The 20,215-nt window shown below is 36.0% G+C and overlaps 1 non-coding gene across 1 annotated transcript; it reads right to left on the bottom strand.

Annotated features, from left to right (window-relative positions):
- Positions 1 to 9,608: 9,608 nt before the first annotated feature.
- Trnaq-uug (transfer RNA glutamine (anticodon UUG)) lies at positions 9,609 to 9,680 on the bottom strand. Its single transcript has one exon. It is a non-coding gene; the product is annotated as a tRNA-Gln (tRNA).
- Between the last annotated feature and the right edge of the window lie 10,535 nt (positions 9,681 to 20,215).

Below are 20,215 nucleotides of genomic sequence, written 5' to 3'. Positions count from 1 at the left end.
AAAACTGCTGTAAATAACTGCATTGAAAACTCCGCGAAAAATTGCTTGAACTTTCGAAAAAGTGCTCGAAAAAATGCACGAAAAACTGTTTGAAAAATCCGGCAGAAATAAAACTGCACGGAAATATTGCTCAAAAAACTTGCTGCAATTTGTAGAATCAACAGCCATGAAAACTAATAGGAAAAGTTGCTCGAAATACGACTCTCAAAGATTACCTGAATCAACAGCTATAACAACGGCTAAAAAAACTTTTCGAAAATCTACTCGAAAAAACGCTTTTAAACCTGTTCCAGAAAACTGTTCGGACTTCTTCTCAATACAACAGTTTTGAAAACTGGGTTTTGCTCGAGAACTTTTCGAAATGCAGCTTGAAAAACTTCTCTGAAACCTGTCGAAAAAACTGCTCGAAACAACTGCACTGAAAACTGCCCCAAAAACTACTCGAAAAAATTGCTTGAAAAACTTCTCGAAAAAAGTACGAACTACTGCTCGAAAAATCGTTTGAAAACTTCTCGACAAAATAATAAGAAAAGGTCACTCGAAAAACGTCATGACTATAGTAGAACTGTAAGTTACATTCATTAGCATAAAAATTCTAAGAACATATGCGCTCGAATCGGCATGGCTGGAAAGGAAATAGACCAAGAAGCTTAACAGAGTGAATAGTCATGTGGAACAGGTTGTTCTAAGGCAATAACCAACCAACCAATCACTGCCGGATAGCCGTGCGGCCAAACGAAAAGGCAAACCGAAAGGATCACGTTTCACTGCCGACCAGCGCCTACTTTTCTAATTGAACGATTGACTAGTTTCTAGGCAACGATCACGTCGGCAAACATGGGAAGTATCACGTCCTTTGGAATGGGTTTTTCCGCTCATCAGACATTTCATCCTCGCATCGCATCCCATCAGGGATGAAACTCCCACCTTTGACTCCCTTTTCCATTGAAGCAAACAGTGAAGGTGAGCAGAGATGATCAAACAAGCCGTAAAACGATCACAATAAATCTTCCCTAGTTTGGCTCGGCTAACAGCTAACGGACCTACAGCCGAGAACGAGGATTACCGAATGGAGGGAATGAGGGAAAAAACATATTTCCTTTGGATTTGTGCTTGCTCTGTAATTAAGCGGCCATTGGCACTACGTGCAAGATTGAACTAGGACAGGTTGATTTGGAAAACAACAAAAAAATCTTTATGACGGGGATAGTGTTTTAGCAAACTCCCGCAGTGCTCAAACTACCTTCTTCGGTCGGTCGGTTTTATGTCTTAGGTCTTCTGAAACGTGAAGATCTGTGTATGGAAGTGGTGGTACAACAACAAGAAAGACCTGCAATTTTACGACACAATTAGCTGCAGCTATGTTATTTGTTCGTGTCTTCGTCTCTCATTTAACAAGATGATCTTATCCGCCTGACTTGTGAACAAGATTCGACTTGAGCAGGTATTGTTCATTGTGCAACCAATTATGCCGTGCCGAGCGTCGTTTCAACTTTATTAAAATGTACGTTGGTATCCTTAAAGCAAACCAATTGTAGGTTACATAAAAAAACAGTTTCAAGGCGGTTTCCCGAGGTGCTGTGGTCCTGCCGGAGATTGATAACATAGTATTAGCTGAACCGAAAAAAAACCCCTGTATAAGTCTTGTGACAGCTGGCAGCGGTTATGAAATTTCCGTTCCGCTCAGAGTAGGTCTCCGTGGAATTTCCGACTTGATTTAATTATTCATTCCAACGTTACTGGTTAATTTTTATATATCACAACAAATAATTTTTGTTTTGTCGTTCGAAATAATGCATTCGACAGAGGTCACTCTAATTATTGGCATTAAAATTTGGATTCTCAATTGATTGGGTCATTAGAAGGTGAAATAGCAAAAGGCTTGCAAGTTCTTATCTCATGCATCCCGAACGTGTGTACGATAATATTTAGTCAAAAGAAAGTTAAACTTTAAAATAGTCTAAATAATTACTAAGTTAATCAAAACATGAGAACATATTACTGTAATAAGTATTGGCTGTTGATTCAGGCAGTCTTTTCGAGAAGTTGTTCAAGCAGTTTTTTCGAATAGTTATTCGAGGAGTCTTCATTGCAGTCGTTTCGAGCAATTTTTTCAACAGATTTATTAGCATTTTTCAAGCGGTTTCTTTAATTACATTTCTGAGCAGGTTTTAGGAAATTGTTTTCATCAGGTGTCAGAGCAGGTTTTAAAGCAGCATTTCAAAAAGTGTTTTTAACGGTTTTTGTGCAGTTTATCCGAATAGCTACTCGACCAGTTCTTTCAAGAAGATTATTCAATCAGATTTCCGAGCAGGACTAATATATAATTTCCGGGAAGTTTCTTGAGCAATGTTTATAGTTTTTCGAGTAGTTATTAGAGCTGTTGTTTCAAGTAATTTCAGCAGATTTTCCGAGCAATGTTTGTATGCAGTATTTTCAAACAGTATTGCCAAGTAGTTTTTCGACCAATTTTTTCGGGCAGTTCCATCAATAAGATTTCCGAGCAGGCAGAGTTTTTCGAGCATTTTTTCGATAGCATACAATTGTTTCGAGCAGAATTGCTAAAAGTTTTCAGAGCATTTTTCAAGTAGTATTTCAAAAAGCATATTGAGCAATTTACTTGAGCAGTTTTTCGTATAAAATTTCGAGTAGTTTTTCGAGTAATTTTTTTTTGAAAAGTTTTTAGAGATGTAGTTTCGAGTAATTTCAGCAGATTTTTCGAGCAATGTTTGTGTGCAGTCTTCTCTAGCAGTTTTGCCAAGTAACTTTTCGACCAGTTTTTTCAAGCAGTTCCTTCAATAAGATTTCCGAACAGGTTGAAGGTCATCTTTATCTTGTTGGTTCTTCAGGCAGAGTTTTTCAAGCAGTTTTTCGAGCATTTTTTTCTAGTATTTTTTCGATAGTTCGAGCAGTATTTTCTAGTAGTTTTTAGGGAAAATTTTAATACAATTATTTCGAGCAGAATTTCTAAAAGTTTTCAGAGCATTTTTCAAGTAGTATTTCAAAAAGCATATTGAACAATTTACAGTTTTTCGAATAAAATTTCAAGTAGTTTTTCGAGTAATTTTTTTCGAAAAGTTTTTAGAGATGTAGTTTCGAGAAATTTCAGCAGATTTTTCGAACAATGTTTGTGTGCAGTTTTCTCGAGCCGTATTACCAAGTAGCTTTTCGATCAGTTTTTTCAATTAGATTTCTGCAGTTTTTTCAATTAGATTTTTGAGCAGATTGAAATCTGTTTTTATCTTGTGGGTTCCTCACACAGAGTTTTTCAAGCAGTTTTTCGAGCATTTTTCTCGAATATTATTTTCGATAGTTCGAGCAGTGTTTTCTAGTAGTTTTTGGGGAAGTTTTCAATGCAATTGTTTCGAGCAGCATTTCTAACAGATTTCAGGATATTTTTCAAGTAGTATTTCGAAAAGTATGTTGAGCTATTCACTCGAGCAGTTTTTCGAATAAAATTTCAAGTCGTTTTTCGAACAGTTTTTAGAGATGTAGTTTCGAGCAGTATCAGCAGGGGTTTTCCAGCAATGTTTTTGTGCAATTTTCTCGAGCAGTTTTTTTTTCGAGCAACTTTTCGACCAGTTTTTTTCAAGTAGTTGCTGCACTTGGATATCTGAGCCGGTGTTAGGCAATTTCGTTTGTGGTTTATTCGTGTTGAGTCTTTCGAATTGTTTTCAAGCGAGTCATCTAGCAGTTTTTTATGCAATATTTCGAGAAGTTTTTCGAGCAATTTTTCAAGCAACAATGCGAAAAATTTGTTGAGCAGTTTTTTTCCTTAGAAGCTTATTGACTAGTTTTACAAGCAGTTTTTCTAATCAGATTTCCGAGCAGGATTCGGATAATTTTTTTCTTACGACTTTTTCAATCAGTATTCGAATGGATTTGGAGTAGATCTTCGAGCAGTTTGTCGAGCAGTTTTAATAACAATTGTTTTAAGCAACCTTTCCGTGCACTTTTTCGAGTAGCTTTTCGAAGCAGTTTGTTCAATTAGATTTCTGTGCAAGGCTTAGACATTTTTTTCTTATACTTCATTCGTATTTTTTCGTAGTTTCTTCTAGATTTTCGATTAGTTTTCAAGCGAGTCATGCAAGTTTTTCAACCAATCTTTTCAACAGGTTTCAGAGCAGTTTTTCAAGCAACATTTTGAAAAGTTGAACAGTTTACTCGAGCAGATTTTTCCTTAGCAGCTTATTGACCAGTTTTTCAAGCAGCTTTTCTATTTTTTTTTCTCGTGGATTCTTGGAACAAATTTTCGAGCATTTTGTCGAGAAGTTTCAATAGCAATTGTTTGGAGCAGTCTTTTCGGTAATTTTTCCAGCAATTTTTTGATTATTTTTTTAAGATTTTTAGTTCAGCTGTTTCGAGCAGTTGTTTCAACAGGTTGCAGAGCAGTTTTTCAATCAAATTTCCGAGTAGGTTTTAGATTACTTTCTCTTATGGTTTCTACAACAGTTTTCGAGCAGTTTTTGAGAAATAATTTCGAGCAGTTTTTAAAACTATTGTTTCGAGTTCGTGCAGATTTTAAGCAATTTTCAAGCAATTTTCAAGCATTTTTTTCAGTTTTTCTTGTACTTTTTAGCAGCTTTTAAAAAAAAATTCGATCAGTTTTTAGGAATGCTATTTTGAGCAGTCTTGTCAAGTAGTTTCTTGAGTAGTTTTGTAAGCAATTTCAGAGCAGGTTTTTTGAGTAGCTTTTCAGCTTTTTTTATATTTTCGGCTAGGTTTCAGATTACTTTTTTTGTTTTTTCAAGTAGTTTTTTGAGCAGTTTTTCGAACAGCTTTTGAAGCGGTTTTGGAGCAGTTTCGGTTCGAAAAATTGATGGAAGAGTTTTAAGACCTGTTATTTTAGTAGTTTTTGTAACAGTTTCTCGTGAAATTTTTAGAACAGTTTTCAAAATGGTTTTTAAGCTATTCGTCGAGTAAATTTTCAAGCAGATTTTAAGGATTTGGTTTCGAGCAGTTTTTTCAAGAAATTCAATGCAGATTTTTTGTTGCAGATTTTCGACTAGTTTTTAGAATCCTTTTTCTTGTGGTTTCTTAAAACAGCTTTCAAGCAGATTTTTGATCGATTTTTAAGCAGTTTTTGAGTAGAGTTTGAAGTGGTTTTTGGAGCAGTTTTGTTTAGAAGTTTTTTTGGGCAGTTTTTACAGTCAGTGCAATTTTCAAGCAACATTTCGAAATCTTTGTGGAACAACTTTCTCGAGCAGTTATCAGAGCTGTTGATTTAGTATTTTTTCAAGCAATTTCTCGTGAAATTCTACGATAATTTTTAGTTTCAATTAGTTTTCATAGCAATTTTTGAGCATTTTTTGGAGCAGATGGTCCAGTAGTTTTTCAACCAGTTTCTTCAATCAGATTTCCGAGTAGGTTTTAAATTGTAGATTACTTTTCCTTGTGGTTTCTCCAAACAGTTTTCAAGCAGTTTTTCGAGCAGTGGTTTTTGAAGCATTTTTTGAGAAGTTTTCTCTGGCAGCTTTTACAGCTATTATTTTGAAGTCATGCAGTTTTTGTAAAATTTTCAAGCAGTTTTTCAAAAAGAATTTCGAAAAATTTGTAGAGCGCTTTCTCGTGCAGTTTTTAGAGCTGTTGCTTCAAAAAGTCTCTCCTGTATTTTTCCTTGTGGTTTTTTGAAACAATTTTCAAGCAAATTTTTGAGCAGTTTTTGAAGCAGTTTTCGAGCGGTTATCGGAGCATTTTTTTTTGAGAAGTTTTTTCGGGTAGTTTTTACAGCTATTGTTTCGAGTTTTTGCAGTTTTTGTGCAATTTTCAAGCAGTTTTACCAGCAGCATTTCGAGAAATTTGTGGAGCACCTTCTTCGGGCCGTTTGTAGAACTGTTGTTTCAGTAGTTTTTCAAGCAGTTTATCGTGCATTTCTTCGATGATGTTTAGAGCAGTTTTTGGAACAGTTTCTCTAGCTGTTTTTCAGAGATTTTGTTCTGAGCAATTTTTTCGAGTTATTTTCCAAACAATTCCAGAGATGGTTTTTTGAGTAGCTTTTCAACCAGTTTAGTCAATCCGATTTTTGACTAGGGTTTAGATTACTTTTTCTTGAGATTTCTTCAAACAGTTTTGAAGTAGATTTTTGAGTAGACTTTAAAGCAGTTTTTGAAGCAGTATTTGAAGCAGTTTTTTTAGATGTTTTTTTGCGCAGTATTTACAGCTGTTGTTTTGAGGTCATGCAGTTTTTGTGCAATTTTCAAGCAGCATTTCGAAAAAAAATGTATAGCAGCTTTCTCGAGCAGTTTTTAAAGCTGTTACTTTAGTATTTTTCGAGCAGTTTCTCGTTTCTATTTTCATGAGAGCTTTCAGAGAAGTTTTTTTAGCAGTTTGTAATGTAGTTTTTCGTACAGTTTTTAGAGATGTTCAGAGTTTAGTGAATAGTTTTTTAACCAGTTTCTTCAATCAGATTTCCTAGTAGTTTTTAAATTACTTCTTCTTAAGGTTCAGAAACAGCTACTCAGAAACAGTTTTCAAGCAGGTTTTGGAGCAGTTTTTAAAAAGTTTTTTTCGTGCAGTTTTTAAGGCAATTGTTTCAAGTTTTTGTGCCTTTTTTCAACAGTTTTTTCGAGTTTTCTTGCTATTTTTTGAACAGTTACTTAGCGGGGTTTCAAGCGATTTTTCTGATACTTTTAGGCTTTTAGAGCAGTTAGTCGAGTAATTTTTCGAGCAGTTTTAGATCTATTTTCAGAGCAGTTTTTTGAGTAGTTTGTTGAGTAGGTTTTTGACTGGCTTTTCAAGCAATTTCAATGCAGGTTTTTTGAGTAGCTTTTTAGACACTTCTTTCGATCAGCTTTCCGACAAGGTTTTAGATTTCATTTTCTCGTGGTTTCTTCAAACAGTTTTCAAACAGATTTTAGAGCAATTTTCCGAGCAGTTTTCGAGTAGTTTTTCGAACTATTTTTTCGGACAGTTTTTAAAGCTATTGTTTCGAGCTCATACAGTTTTTGTGCATTTTTCAAGCAGCTTTTCGACAAACTTGTGGAGCAGCTTTCTCAAGTAGCTTTTAGAGCTGTTGTTTTAGTAGTTTTTCAAGCAGTTTCTCGTGGAATTCTACAATTTTTAGATCAATTTTCATAGCCATTTTTTATCAGTTTTTGGAGCAGATGGTCTAGTAGTTTTTTGAGCAGTTTTTAGAGATGTTGTTTCGAGCAGTTTTTCAACCAGTTTTTTTAATCAGATTTCCAAGAAGGTTTTAAGTTTCAGATTACTTTTTATTTTGAGAAGTTTTCTCGGGCAGCTTTTACAGCTATTATTTTGAAGTCATGCAGTTTTTGTGCAATTTTGAAACAGTTTTTCAAAAAGAATTTCGAAAAATTTGTAGATCAGCTTTCTCATGCAGTGTTTAGAGCTATTGCTTCAAAAAGTTTCTCGTGTATTTTTCCGAACAGTTTTAGAATAGTTTTCAGAGCAGTTTTTTGAGCAATTTGTCGAGTAGGTTTTAGATTACTTTCTCTTGTGGTTTTTTCAAACAATTTTCAAGCAAGTCTTCGAGCATTTTTTTGAGAAGTTTTTTCGGATAGTTTTTGAAGATATTGTGTCGAGTTCAAGTAGTTTGTTTGCAATTTTCAATGCAATGATGATTTTTAGAACAGTTTTCGTAGCACTTTTTTTGTATAGTTTGTCGAGTAGTTTTTAGAGTTAATGTTTCGAGTTTTTTCATGTAGTTTTTTAAGGAAAACAGGTTTTTTGAGTAGCTTTTCAGCCTAGTTTTTTCAAGACAAGGTTTTAGATTACATTTTCTGGTGGTTGTTTGAGCAGATTTTGAGCAATTTTTCGAGCAGTTTTCGAGTAGTTTTTCGAGCTATTTTTTCTAAAGCTATTGGTTCGAGTTCATACAGTTTTTGTGCATTTTTCAAGCAGCTTTCAGACAATTTTGTAGAGCAGCTTTCTCGAGTAATTATTAGAGCTATTGTTTTAGCAGTTTTTCAAGCAGTTTCTAGTGCATTTAAACAGTTTTTAAAGAAGTTCTTTAGCAGTTTTTGGAGCAGTTTAACTAATAATTTTTCGAGCTATTTCTAGAGATGTTATTTCGAGTAGTTGATTGAAAAACTACTGAATTTCAGAGCAGATTTTTTGAGTAGCTTTTCAGTTAGTTTTTTCTATAAGATGTCTGAGTTTTTCGGGCAGTTTATATAGTTATTGTTTCGAGGTCATGTAGTTTTCGTGAAATTTTCAAGGAATTTTTTTAGCAGCACTTTGAAAAGTTTGTAGAGCATCTTTTTCGAGCAGTTTTTAGAATTGTTTTAGTAGTTTTTCAAGTATTTTCTCGTGTATTTCTTCGATTATTTTTAAAACAGTTTTGAGAGAAGCTTCTTGAGCAGTTTTTGGAGCAGTTTGTCGAGTATTCTTTCGAGGAGTTTTTAGAGATATTGTTTGGACCCGTTTTTCGAGTAGTTTTCAAGCAATTTCGGAGTATGGTTTTTGAGTAGCTTTTCGGCTAGTTTTTCAATCAGTATTTCGAATTGTTTTAGATTTCTTTTTCTTGTGGTTTCCTCAAACAATTTTCAAGCAGATATTTGAGCAGTTTTTCAAACAGTTTTGAAGACGTTTTTTGGAGCAGTTTTTCAAACAGTATTTCGAAAATTTGAAGGAAGAATTTCAAGTACTGTGGTTTTAGTAGTTTTTCTAACAGTTTCTCGTGCAGTTCTTCAACAATTTTTAAAACAGTTTTCCAATTCGTTTTTCTTGTGGATTCTTAAAACAGCTTTTAAGCAGATTTTTATCGGTTTTTGAGCAGCTTTCGAGTAGATTTTGAAGTGATTTTTGGAGCAGAAGTTTTTTCGAGCAATTTTTACAGCTATTGTTTCAAGGTCAAGCAGTTTTTGTCCAATTTTCAAACAGCACTTCGAAAAATTTGTAGAGCAGCTTTCTCGACCAGTTATCCGTTTTAGTAGTTTTTCGAGCAATTTCTCGTGGAATTCTACGACAATTTTCATAGCAATTTTTGAGCAGTTTTTCAAGCAGATGCTCGAGTATTTTTTCGAGCAGTTTTTAGAGATGTTGTTTCGAGCAGTTTTTCAACCAGTTTCTTCAATCAGATTTCCGAAAAGTTTTTAAATTTAAATATTTCCAATGGCATGTAGCAAAAATTATGTCGATTCGTTAGATACAACACGAGATATTCACGATCAAAAACTTATCACTCTCTCAGAGGATACATTTTGAAAAGGCGCCCCATAGTAAAGTAAGTCGTATTCACGACAAAATTAACCTCGAAGTGGAATCATTATTTCCCCAACGAACGCCAATAGACATAATATACTAGATAGAGTTTGCAAACCAAAGTTGTGATAACTCATAAAATGCAATAAAATCAGTGTTAGCAGTTTCTTCCTATGTTGCTGCCTATTGCATTTATTCCTTTTCTACTACCTTCGCCCTTACGACTTAAATTCGATAGTAAACTAACCAACTAACAAACAAATTGAAGTAATTCGAATTAAATAGTACTTGAAAACTAGATCAAGCTTAAACCGATCTACTACTAGCCCATTAATAGTTGCCATAATTCATAACCTAAACTTTTTAAGGAATGCATAAGAATATGTCCTAAAGTTTTGCCAACCAAAAAAAAAACTACCAGTAAAAAATTGAACAAAAAAAAAATTAGGTTCCACCGAGATTTGAACTCGGATCGCAGGATTCAAAGTCCTGAGTGCTAACCGTTACACCATGGAACCGATGAGGAAACGTGCTGCCAATGAGGGATGCTGTTGTGTTGGGTTTCGTCTTACTGATAAGAAACAGAAACGAGCTCTTTTATCGCATTTGTTGTTCAATTTCGTATCACCGCTGGCTTGTTAATTCATCTTTTTTCGAAATCAAAACTACACAAATCTTGTTTGCTTGTTCGCTCCGGGCTTCTAAGCCACATCCAGTTCCAGTCAGTGAACCTCTACTCGTTGTTGGTTTGTTTTTGTTTCTGTATGACCGATCTTCTCATTGCAGTCGAACAGCCCGTCGTGGGAAGGTACCGTGCAAGAACAAGAAAGGAAATCACATTATTTTCCGTCCGCGCGACAATTGACAATTTGAACACTTGTGTGTCGATGTAGAGTAGATTTCCTGGAGTCACCAGACACCACCACCACTGCCACAATCACCGTGAGTGCGGCACACAAGTGTTCAACAGTTCGATCGTTTGCTTGGCTGGCATCAGTAAAAGCAAATATGTTAGCTCTTGTTGATCATTGCAAATGACACAACACCCCGCGAGCCCGTCATAGTAGGCCACAGAAGAAGTAAAAAAAAACACAAACCTTTTAGGTGCTTATTTTTGTTTACTCTTTGGCTTTGAAAATTGGCTGGCATGGATTCGAATGGCGGCGGCGATGGCTACTTCGATTACTGGCAGGGTTGATGTTTTATTGATGGCATTTCGTGGAGAAATTCTCATCCAACAGGATGGCGGTATTTACATTTTATGTCAATGTTTTTAGTCTAATTTCTAGCGTTTTTGCCAACTTCTTACGGTGAATCGATTTCAACCCGACGACGGTCAGCAAAAGGCTCCAATGGCGCACATTCATTGCTAGCGGTTTTCTGTTGCATCTTGTTACTGACGGTGCCTGCCTTGCCTTCCAAATACCGACCGATCAGGGTCCATATCGAATTCTAGGAAAAAGAACTCACACGCATGTTTAGAGCACATTAAACTTGTGCAAAGGCAAACTACAATACCGTACGTGTATCGTGCATAGGGAATGGGAATGGGAACGGGAAAGGTCTCTTATTGCATGTTCCTTTTCGGTGCGGATATTCGTTGAACACTTGTGCCCTCTGGACCTCTGGGTTGGCTGGGAATGTGGGAATCTCGGTCGGGACTGCTTCTCTCGGCTCTCGCCGGTTTTGGCCATGGCCCCTACTTACTAAGTGATCTTTCGTTTCGAGGCGTGGGAGGTGAAAATTTCATTGCTTCTTTCGTGTTCTTGCAGCTGAGCAAGATCGCCGAAGATCGTCGGTCGTAGTAGGCTGCCCCTTCTGTTCTGCTACATGGGAGACTGTTTTTCCTTCATTCCTTCGTCGTCAGTTTTGTTCTTTTGCCGGGGCTCATCGTCAGGGGTTAGGACTCAGGTGTGGATGATTTTCAAGTTTCTTTTTATACCGTCATACCACCGAGCGGACGGATGGTTTGCTGGGTTTCTTTGTTGGATTCCTGTTAGATCATAAAAGAATTGGTTATGATTTAAAAAAAAACTTAAAGGTAACCGGGTTCGGTATGGATGGATGTTTGGAAGGATTAGGTGAAGTATGATGGATTTCTTATTCCAGGAATTTCGAATGCATCGTCTCGGCATCCTGTCATCGGTGTGTCTCCTTCTGCGATTGACCAGTTGTTACAGACTTTTCGTGCTCAAACATGGAATTTGATTTTGCTACACCGGGGAAAAAAACAATGTACTGCTCAAAGCCATAACTTGCATTATCTGTTCATGTCCATTTTAGGTCACGATAGCAATATTTACCTTCACTGTTTGTCATTCCGGCTGCGAGTTGGAATGTGGTTGTTTGTTCTTCTCACGCTTTCTGGTGTTTTTTTTTCTTTTTATTATTGAACGAGAAACCGGGAAGTGCTTACGAAATTCTTCGACTAACCTGTCCAGGACTACGAATCAACGTGTGGTCAAACCAAAATCCGAATCATGCGCTTAAGCCAGTCTGGTCCGGCTCAGGTTCTAAAAGCTTATCACACATTCCTGTTTGACCAGCGCAAAGTGTCAATACGCGAGTTTAAGGCGTTTAAGGGTCAGGGCAAATGAATTTTAAATATTTGAGTTATTTTCCTCTTCCATTTCGAACGTCGTCGCACAGCCGAAGAAGAAAGCTGGAAGTTTCAAGTGTGTGTGTGTGTGTACCCGGGCCCGAAACAACATTCATTATCAGTGCAGGAATTCGGTCTCGTCTGGTAGTAAATGGTGTCATAAACGAAAACTGTTGTTTTTTTTTCGACTGAAAAAATAAATACTTGATACTTTCCACTATGGCACACTGTGAAAACAAAGTCCGAAACGTGACTGCATGGCAAGGTTATGAGCTAACAACGTCCGTGCTAGCTCGGACGTAAACACATGTCTCAGAACAGCCATCGGGCCGGCTCATCCCATCGAGATAAGTGGGGTTGAGAGGTTAAACAAATGTAACTTTCTTTATCTCTAGAATATTGATAGCAAGTTCAAGATGATTCTAAGTTTTTATTCATCCTTTCAGTTTCTCTTTGGTTGAATGCACGTGTCTTTTTATTTAAATTTGCCTTTTTGCACCATGAGACGAAATATGGTTAACCAAAATCATGATGGAAAGTAACATGCAAAGCAATCCATGATCGCAGCAGTTGAATGGTGAAAAAGTCTGAAAAAGTGGGAAACTTTTCCTACGGTAACCGAGGGGGACGACACAAAAAAAACTGCACTTCGCTTCGATTAGGCTTTTTTACGCTGCATACGATCATGCACACTTTCCTTCTCTTCGATACACATAGTAACGGTTGAATATGGATCGATCGTCTTTTCTTGGGTTTTTGCTGGTTAAAAACATAACCATGGAGATATGATGTATCGTAATAAGCAAAGTAACCTGAAAGTTGCAAATGTCACATGAAGAAAAACATAATTTCAAATGCTGAAGTTTTTTTTTCAAGGAACGATGGTATTAAATTTAAATAAAATGATGATATTTTTTTATATCATTAGTTTTCAGGAACAGTCAAACATGTGAAGCGATTTTTAGAGATGCTCGCTTTTTTACTTCAACTGAATCAACGATTGTGAATTTTACAATTCAAAGATTCGAATCTAGGTTGAACCAAATTCAATCAAAACGTTTTAGAGCTGATCGAAAACTATGGATCATTGAACATAACCTGTAATGTTTCTCATATGGAGAATGCAACAATAGACTCCGACGATATTTTATACAACACAGAAAAAAATGTAGCGTACATCGAAAACTTCAAGAAAACTTTATATGGATTTTGTTGTATGATTCTTATTTCGTCTAAATATAATTATTCGATGAATTACTATAATATCTTCTATCTATCTATATTTATAAAAATGCAAAGATCATTCTTTGTAATCGCATCACTTGAGAACGGATGGACGGATTTACATGATTCTTTTTTTATTTAATTAGTTTCTACCGCCGCCAGGTTCGTACATAAAAAAAAAATGCAAAACTTGCCGGAAAACTGGGGAAAATCCATAAAGTTGTTTTGTATGGAAAATGGAATTTTCCGTTGAAAAAATCGCCAATGATTGCTAGATCTACAATTGATGTTTGGCGCGTAAGAAGATGCTCAGTATTTCGCCGTTGAAGAAAAGAATACTAGATCGTTGGAAAATCGTTTGGCGCGCAACGAGTAGTTTTGGGTGGAGATTTTACATGCATGATTGATTCGTCATTTGGAAACACGTGCCTGATAGGGTATCAAAATCATTACTTGCCAAATGACCTTATGGTAGAATGCACATGATTTTTTCAGCTATATCGTAAACAGAAGCAAAAGTTCTAATATCTTTTACCAGTAGATGTAGTTAGATGAATAATGTTGGCCATCGTGGGCGTGAGTTGAACAAATCAAATAATGTAACGATTTTTTTTACGTATCAATGATAGGATTCTGTTGTTGAAAGAATGAGTTCAAATGAAAATATTTTCCTGGCATTTAGCATGCTGAAGTTTGTTCAGCCGATTCGCGTAAGTTTTCAAGAATGGTTTACTTCAAAACGGTCTGCTTTGGATGCACATATTCATGACATTTCTGTATGAAATGTTCAAAACGACGAATGCAACAATGAGAGATTCTCTTTGTTTACTTTCTTTTTCGATTATTGCGAAACATTCCTGCTTTTTGTCGGTAATTTATTCAGTGCAGATACAAAGATGATAGCTTTAGTTATTATTATCGGTAGTGTTAAGGATTGCTAAGAGTACCGTAATAATCCAAAGAAAAGTAAACAAAGATAATCTCTCATTGTTACATTCGTCGTTTTGAACATTTCATACAGATTTGTAAGCTGCTTAAGCCAAATCATTTCATTTTCTGAACTTTCAATTACTTGACGAATTACCTTATGCGAATCATATCTGAATGAGAAATCGTGGCATGTAAGAACCATTAGTTGTGAGATCTGCTGTTTTGTACATTGGCTTTAACGATAAGAAGAATACTGGTATAATCACTCCTCATGTTCACTCCGCTAGAACATAATATTGATTCTCAGGACTGAATACTAAGCAAAACGATATGGTGGCTCGACGAATGAGACGCCTTTTGATACAATTCTTGAACGAATCCAGCGTTCATGTCAAAGTTCATGGACACAATCTTCTTTATATATAAAAATGGATGTAAGTTTGTATGTTTGTAAGAGGGGGGTGTAATGTTTATAACGGCATAACTCCTAAAATACTGAACGGATTGCCACCAAACTGGGTACAGGTACTTATTGCTCTGTAGAAATGATCATATGTGTATTATTATGAGAGAGGATGCGTAGCAAGGGTTAGTTAGTTAGTTATTTATTCTAGCCCGGTTTTAACCTATCAGTCATTCACCGGGGGAGCGTAGCAAGGGTCTTTAACAGAGGGGGGAGGGGGTTAATGACCAAATTTATCTAATTTGACCAGAATCGATACTTTTTGAAAACCATAGAAATATTTTGCATTCCGTAGGTTGGATGTACCTTTAAAAAGGGTGGTGTAATGTTTTTAACGGCATAACTCCAAAACTACTGAACGTATTGCTATACAACTTGGCACAGGTACTTCTTGCTCTTCAGAGATGATCATTATGACATTTTCAGGGGAGAGAGTGTGTAGCAAGCGTTCTTAATTTGAGGAGGCCATGTCGAAATTTATCTAATTCAAGAAGATTGATACTTTTTAAAACCATACATACATTTTGAAAAACTCCAATATGGTTTTAAGGATATTTGTGGGGGTGGATATAATGAGTGCCTCTAAAAAAGGAAGTTTAATGTGAAGTGGTGGTCACGACAAGCTTAGATATCCATGACAAAGGTTTATTGTAAAATTTTCTTATTCGTCGTCAAACAAGATAGGGGGACGGATTCAGACTAGGAGAAGGGGTTCTTGAAAATCAATTTTCATCTTGAATTTTTTATAAAATAAGAGAGGGGCAAAAATGTCAAGATCGTGCTAGATAGTATTGCCATCATTAATTTGAATGAATGAATGAATACTTTTTGAAGAGCACAGATACTTTGTACACTACTAAGAGCGGGTCATAAGGGTTATCATGGAGAAGATCTGTTGTAAGTTCACTAAAAAAAGGGGAGTTCAATATAAAATTTATTCTACGAGAAACGATGCATCTTGACAAATACAGATACTACATTTATGTCAATGTAGATTAAAAGGTTATTTTAAGGGTGAGGGAGTGCAGCAAGAGCCCCAAACATGGGAAGTGTAAGGTAAAATTGATTGAATAACAACATAAAACTGCTCAGAGTATTACACTAAGTAGGACAACTTCGGGAATTTTGTTCGGCCTTTTCTTCCCGAAACATTTCCGAGCAACGCCGGGTCATTCAGCTAGTATTTAATAAAAGGGTAATTTGAACTTTCGAATGTGTAAGAATTTTTCATTTTATCGCTAATTCGTTAATCGAAAATTGATGCTGTCATTATCATGCTACGAACATTCATCAAACACGACTAAGTAATATCACTAGCGGTGAAGTAGGTTATGGACAACCGTTCAAAACCAATTTATTACTTTCGATAATCCCTAAGGATTTGCTTATAAATTTTTAAAAATTTAAAGTATTTATCTTGGTCATCTCTTTTCCATCTATCTGTTTATTTGTTTATTTAGAAGCAAGGGAAAAGCCCGCTGGAGCTGAGATTTTTATTCTCCTTCTCCAGCAGGCATATAACCTTCTCATCTTTTGAATCAACAGATAACATTTGTCCAAATGACACATAGCAAAATCTTAAACTACAAAGCTAACTAACAACTATTGATATCGTATAATTATCTCAATAAAACTAACGGGAAAAGATTCGAAGAAAACGGGTTTTAATGGAGTTACGAGATAAATAAAATTAAATTCATCAGAGCAAGTATTGAATACGCGAAACATACTCGAAAACGGTTCATTAAGGTGAAATGTAGCGTCATAAAATGAACCGTCGCACAAAGCATACCAAGAAAAACGGACACATAGAAACAAGAACTTTTTTCAATGATTGAGCGCAGTGGGTTTACCTCTCGTTATATTGGCTTGTAAAAAAGACTGAAAGTAATGGATTTTGAATCCTTCACACTTTGAATATATGCTAATACAATCCTTATTATTAGTGATTACTCTTACACTAGAGCTATGAATCATGAGTAATTATGAATGACTAACATGAGGTTATATGTATATGTATTAACCAACTTGATAACCATGTATATGCCGGTTGTTTATCAATGTTTATCCCATTGTTTATATCACGATAATACTTGGTTTGTATTTCATTCAGTAGCTTGTCAATGATGAAGTTATAGTTTTGCTATAAAAATTGCTACAATCTAAAATAATACCTGTTATACAATATCACACAGCCAAGTTTTATTGCTTCAGCAACATCAATGCATTGAACTCAACAGAATTGGACATTATTAGCATTATAAATGACAGTTACTTAGAAAATAAACAATTTCTTACAATACCCATTTTATTGTATTCAACTCGTTTTTATTTCAACACAAAACCCAATGCTGCATAAATTCGCGTCATAATTTTACATGTAATTTTTGCTCACGATATAATGCCACCGTGCCCACCGTGCCCACCGTGCCCACCGTGCATTTCTCACACCACCTCAATACGAAACAGCAGCGCGCAAGCAATAAAAAAAATGCGGAAAAGTTAATTTTGAGTTGCATTTTCAGATTCTTTGTGAAATTCTGCTACGAACACTACTTTTCAGTTCTAAAATCATCACCGTGGGACGGAACAGTGACCGTTTATACATTTCAAAAACCAATTACGGCTCGGCAAAGCAAAATTTCAAAATTCTAAGAATAGTTATGATAAATTTATGATAAATTTGATTTCGAAAACTTAAGTGTTTTTGGTTTTTCGAAAATCGGTCTAGTTTTTGAATAATTGATCAAAAACGCGATTTTCGCATTCCGCTACATTTCACCTTAAAGCCTTAATTAGTTCTAGCACGAGGAATTCTGAGAGAAGGAATAAATCGCAAATTACGCTGATGAATGTCAAAACTTAGCTGTTGTAGGAGATCTGAACAATCAATTCGAGATTGGATGAGGTCCGCGACAAAAACAGCTTTCAGTGTATCACGGCGGACAGATAGCAAATCGAGGTGTACGAGCCTACATCGATTTTCGTAGCTTGAAAGAATCACAATGGATCTCTCCAGGGCAGGCGACGCAAAGCAAAACGAATGAACTTGCGCTGGACAGCTTCAATGCGTAGCTTATCAGTTTAGTAATATGGTGCCCAAACAACAACAGCATACTCCAGTGTAGAGCGAACTAGAGCGCAATATAACGATTTCAGGCAGTATATGTTATTGAAATTTTTTGAGATGCGAAAGATGAAACCTAGCATAACACTCCTAGATCCTTAATTGATGTCTCCCGTTTTAGTACAACTTGCGAAATAGGGAGGAGATAACGGAGCATTTAGAGGCATTCATAACCATTCTGTTGACGTTGCACCAGTTAGAAAATACATCCAACTGTGACTGCAAGAAATTTGAGCCTTTCAGATATTTCATGAGATGAAACAGCTTGACATCGTCGACGAATGATAACTTCAGATATTGCAATGCGAAATTCAGATCATTTAGATATAGCAGAAATATGAATGGTCCTAGATGGCTTCCCTGAAGAACGCCAGAGCTCACGATGAATGATGGAGTAACGCAGTCGCCAATTTTCACGGTCGAACTACGACTAGTCAAATATGATTCAATCCAGTCCATCATCCCATATGTCAAACCTTTAGTTTGAGATAGATTTACAATCTCTGTTCAATACACTGACTCGAAGGATGAGATGGCAATCGGTGCATTTGTTTAGTTTTTGCGTAACAAAAGTATTGAACATAATTCCACAATAATTCTTGATGATATTAATACGAAATACGTGCAAATTTATTAAAAAAAATGCAGCCTCAATTTTCTCGGAAGTTTCTTAACCGATTTTCACAAACTAAAAAGCAAAAAAAAAGGTCTTAAAATTCTTCAAATAAAAAAGGGAAAAAAGTTAATCCAGATCCGACTTCCGCTTCCGGTATTACAGTACGTGAAAAATTTCAATTTCATGAGTATTTTTTCACAAGCGATGGCGAAACGAGGTGCACATTCTTATAAAACTTACCGATGAATTCATCTAGTTGGCAGATCTTGTCAGTTAGTGAATATATAAAACTACTTTGGGACTACTAGTCCCTGGTTTCCGCTTCCGAAAGCTGCTATATCTAATACCCAAAGAAAGTTTCTTATTTATTCAAGATTGAAAAAAAATTTCTTCACAGAATCTTCTAATGATATTTTTGAGAATTTAAGTAATATCATAACACCACTAGGTGGATTAAAAAATATTTTGTATAATGAAAACACATTGTCATAGAAATTATATGCACATAGGCCGACACCGCCTACTACGAGTCTTTCGCCTCATCTGATTATTGAAATGAAAAGATGGTGAGCAAAGTTCGTCGTTCAGTTCATCGAGGGGTTACATTTAGGTAATAATTGTAATGTCTCAGACTGTTATATTTTCTGTATTAATATACAATAATTTGTTCTTCCACCAAAATTTTCCGCTACTGATCTAGAAAAGCAAATACACTCAACCCATGGTACTCAAGACAATTGCAGTCTTCTGCGTTGAGCCTCTCGAACGAGCTAATCACCAACGGAAGCTTAATTTTCCGTAAAGTTTTATTGTTTTCTAATCCTTCCTACAGCACCATGCCAACAAAAGTACTTACCTGGACACTTAGAACCGTTCCGAAAATCCACCTGCAGGTCGGTATGGGGGCAACAATCCGACACCTGCACGAAATTCGGATCCTCCGATGTTGAACCGATCGGAAGCCCAGAGTTTGTAGTGATAATGGATCGAACAGTTCTAAAGCGTATGCAAATCTCGTAAATCCTTATTGTTTCGGACCGGGTTCGCATGAGCTGACAACAATAGTTACCGATGATCGGTATAATGAGCAGTTGTTGGGTTTTCCTTCTTTTATTTGCTTTCACGAAGCTCTTCATACTGTGGAGACCACGTGTTCCGTTCAAGGTGATATTTGGGTTACAGACAGGGCAGAATCAGTACGTTTACATCGCGGCAAATGATTAAATATTCATGACAATCAGAGAAAGTTTAAACCGATTCTGTCTACCGAAGGTGCAAAAGGTGTTTAAAAAAATCAGATCGAGTGCGCAAAAAAAAAAGCGGAAAGGAAAAATAAAAACTCAAAGTCATTTGTTGGGTTTTTGCGGTACCTACGGAACAAGCTCAATGCGACCGATCGACTAAATGATTGTAATTTTGGCGGATGTGCACATTCGTAAAATTATTTACGGCATTAATTTAACATATCATTTTCGCGACTTTTCGCCAGCAAACTGGCACCAGGCCCCGGTGCAGCTGAATGTCGGATTGGTTGCGCCTTAGTGCCTATCAAAAACGCGTATAAATTGGTATTTTTTTAAGCCACAGTTTTGGTGATGAGGAAAAAAAGGTCATTTCCGTTGGTTGGCCTTTTTATGCTTACAGTTTACGAATACGAACTGTCTACGGGAGGGACACCCATTGCACTGGATTACTGTGTAATAGCGGTGTAATCGGACTCCATCGGATAATGGGTTAATCTACAGATCAATTGGTTGAAATTTAGGTTCCAATTTGGTCGATTTGTTTAAGTATTAAATCGGATAAAAACATTGACAGCAAAAACCGGACTCGGATTTTGCAAGGCAAAAATCGTTTAAAAAGATATTTTTTACAAAAACCGAACAAAACAAAACTGGACAAAAACTAAACCTGTTGTTCTAAAACAAATTTTTTTTTTCGGTGTTTTCGAACAAAGTTTTTACCGACTGCCGCTTGTTTTTTACGAGTAAAATTTTTGTATGCGAAAACCGAATAAAAAAAAAATTGCTTTAAAAATAACTTCTTAAGCTTTTTTCCCTTTTTTTTGCATTTGAGTTTGCATTTTGTCCAGTT

The sequence above is a fragment of the Malaya genurostris genome, chromosome 3 (assembly GCF_030247185.1).
Source record: "Malaya genurostris strain Urasoe2022 chromosome 3, Malgen_1.1, whole genome shotgun sequence".
Taxonomy (NCBI): Eukaryota; Metazoa; Arthropoda; class Insecta; order Diptera; family Culicidae; genus Malaya; species Malaya genurostris.
Note: the sequence above shows the minus strand (reverse complement) of the source record. Positions and strands in the feature narration are given on the sequence as shown.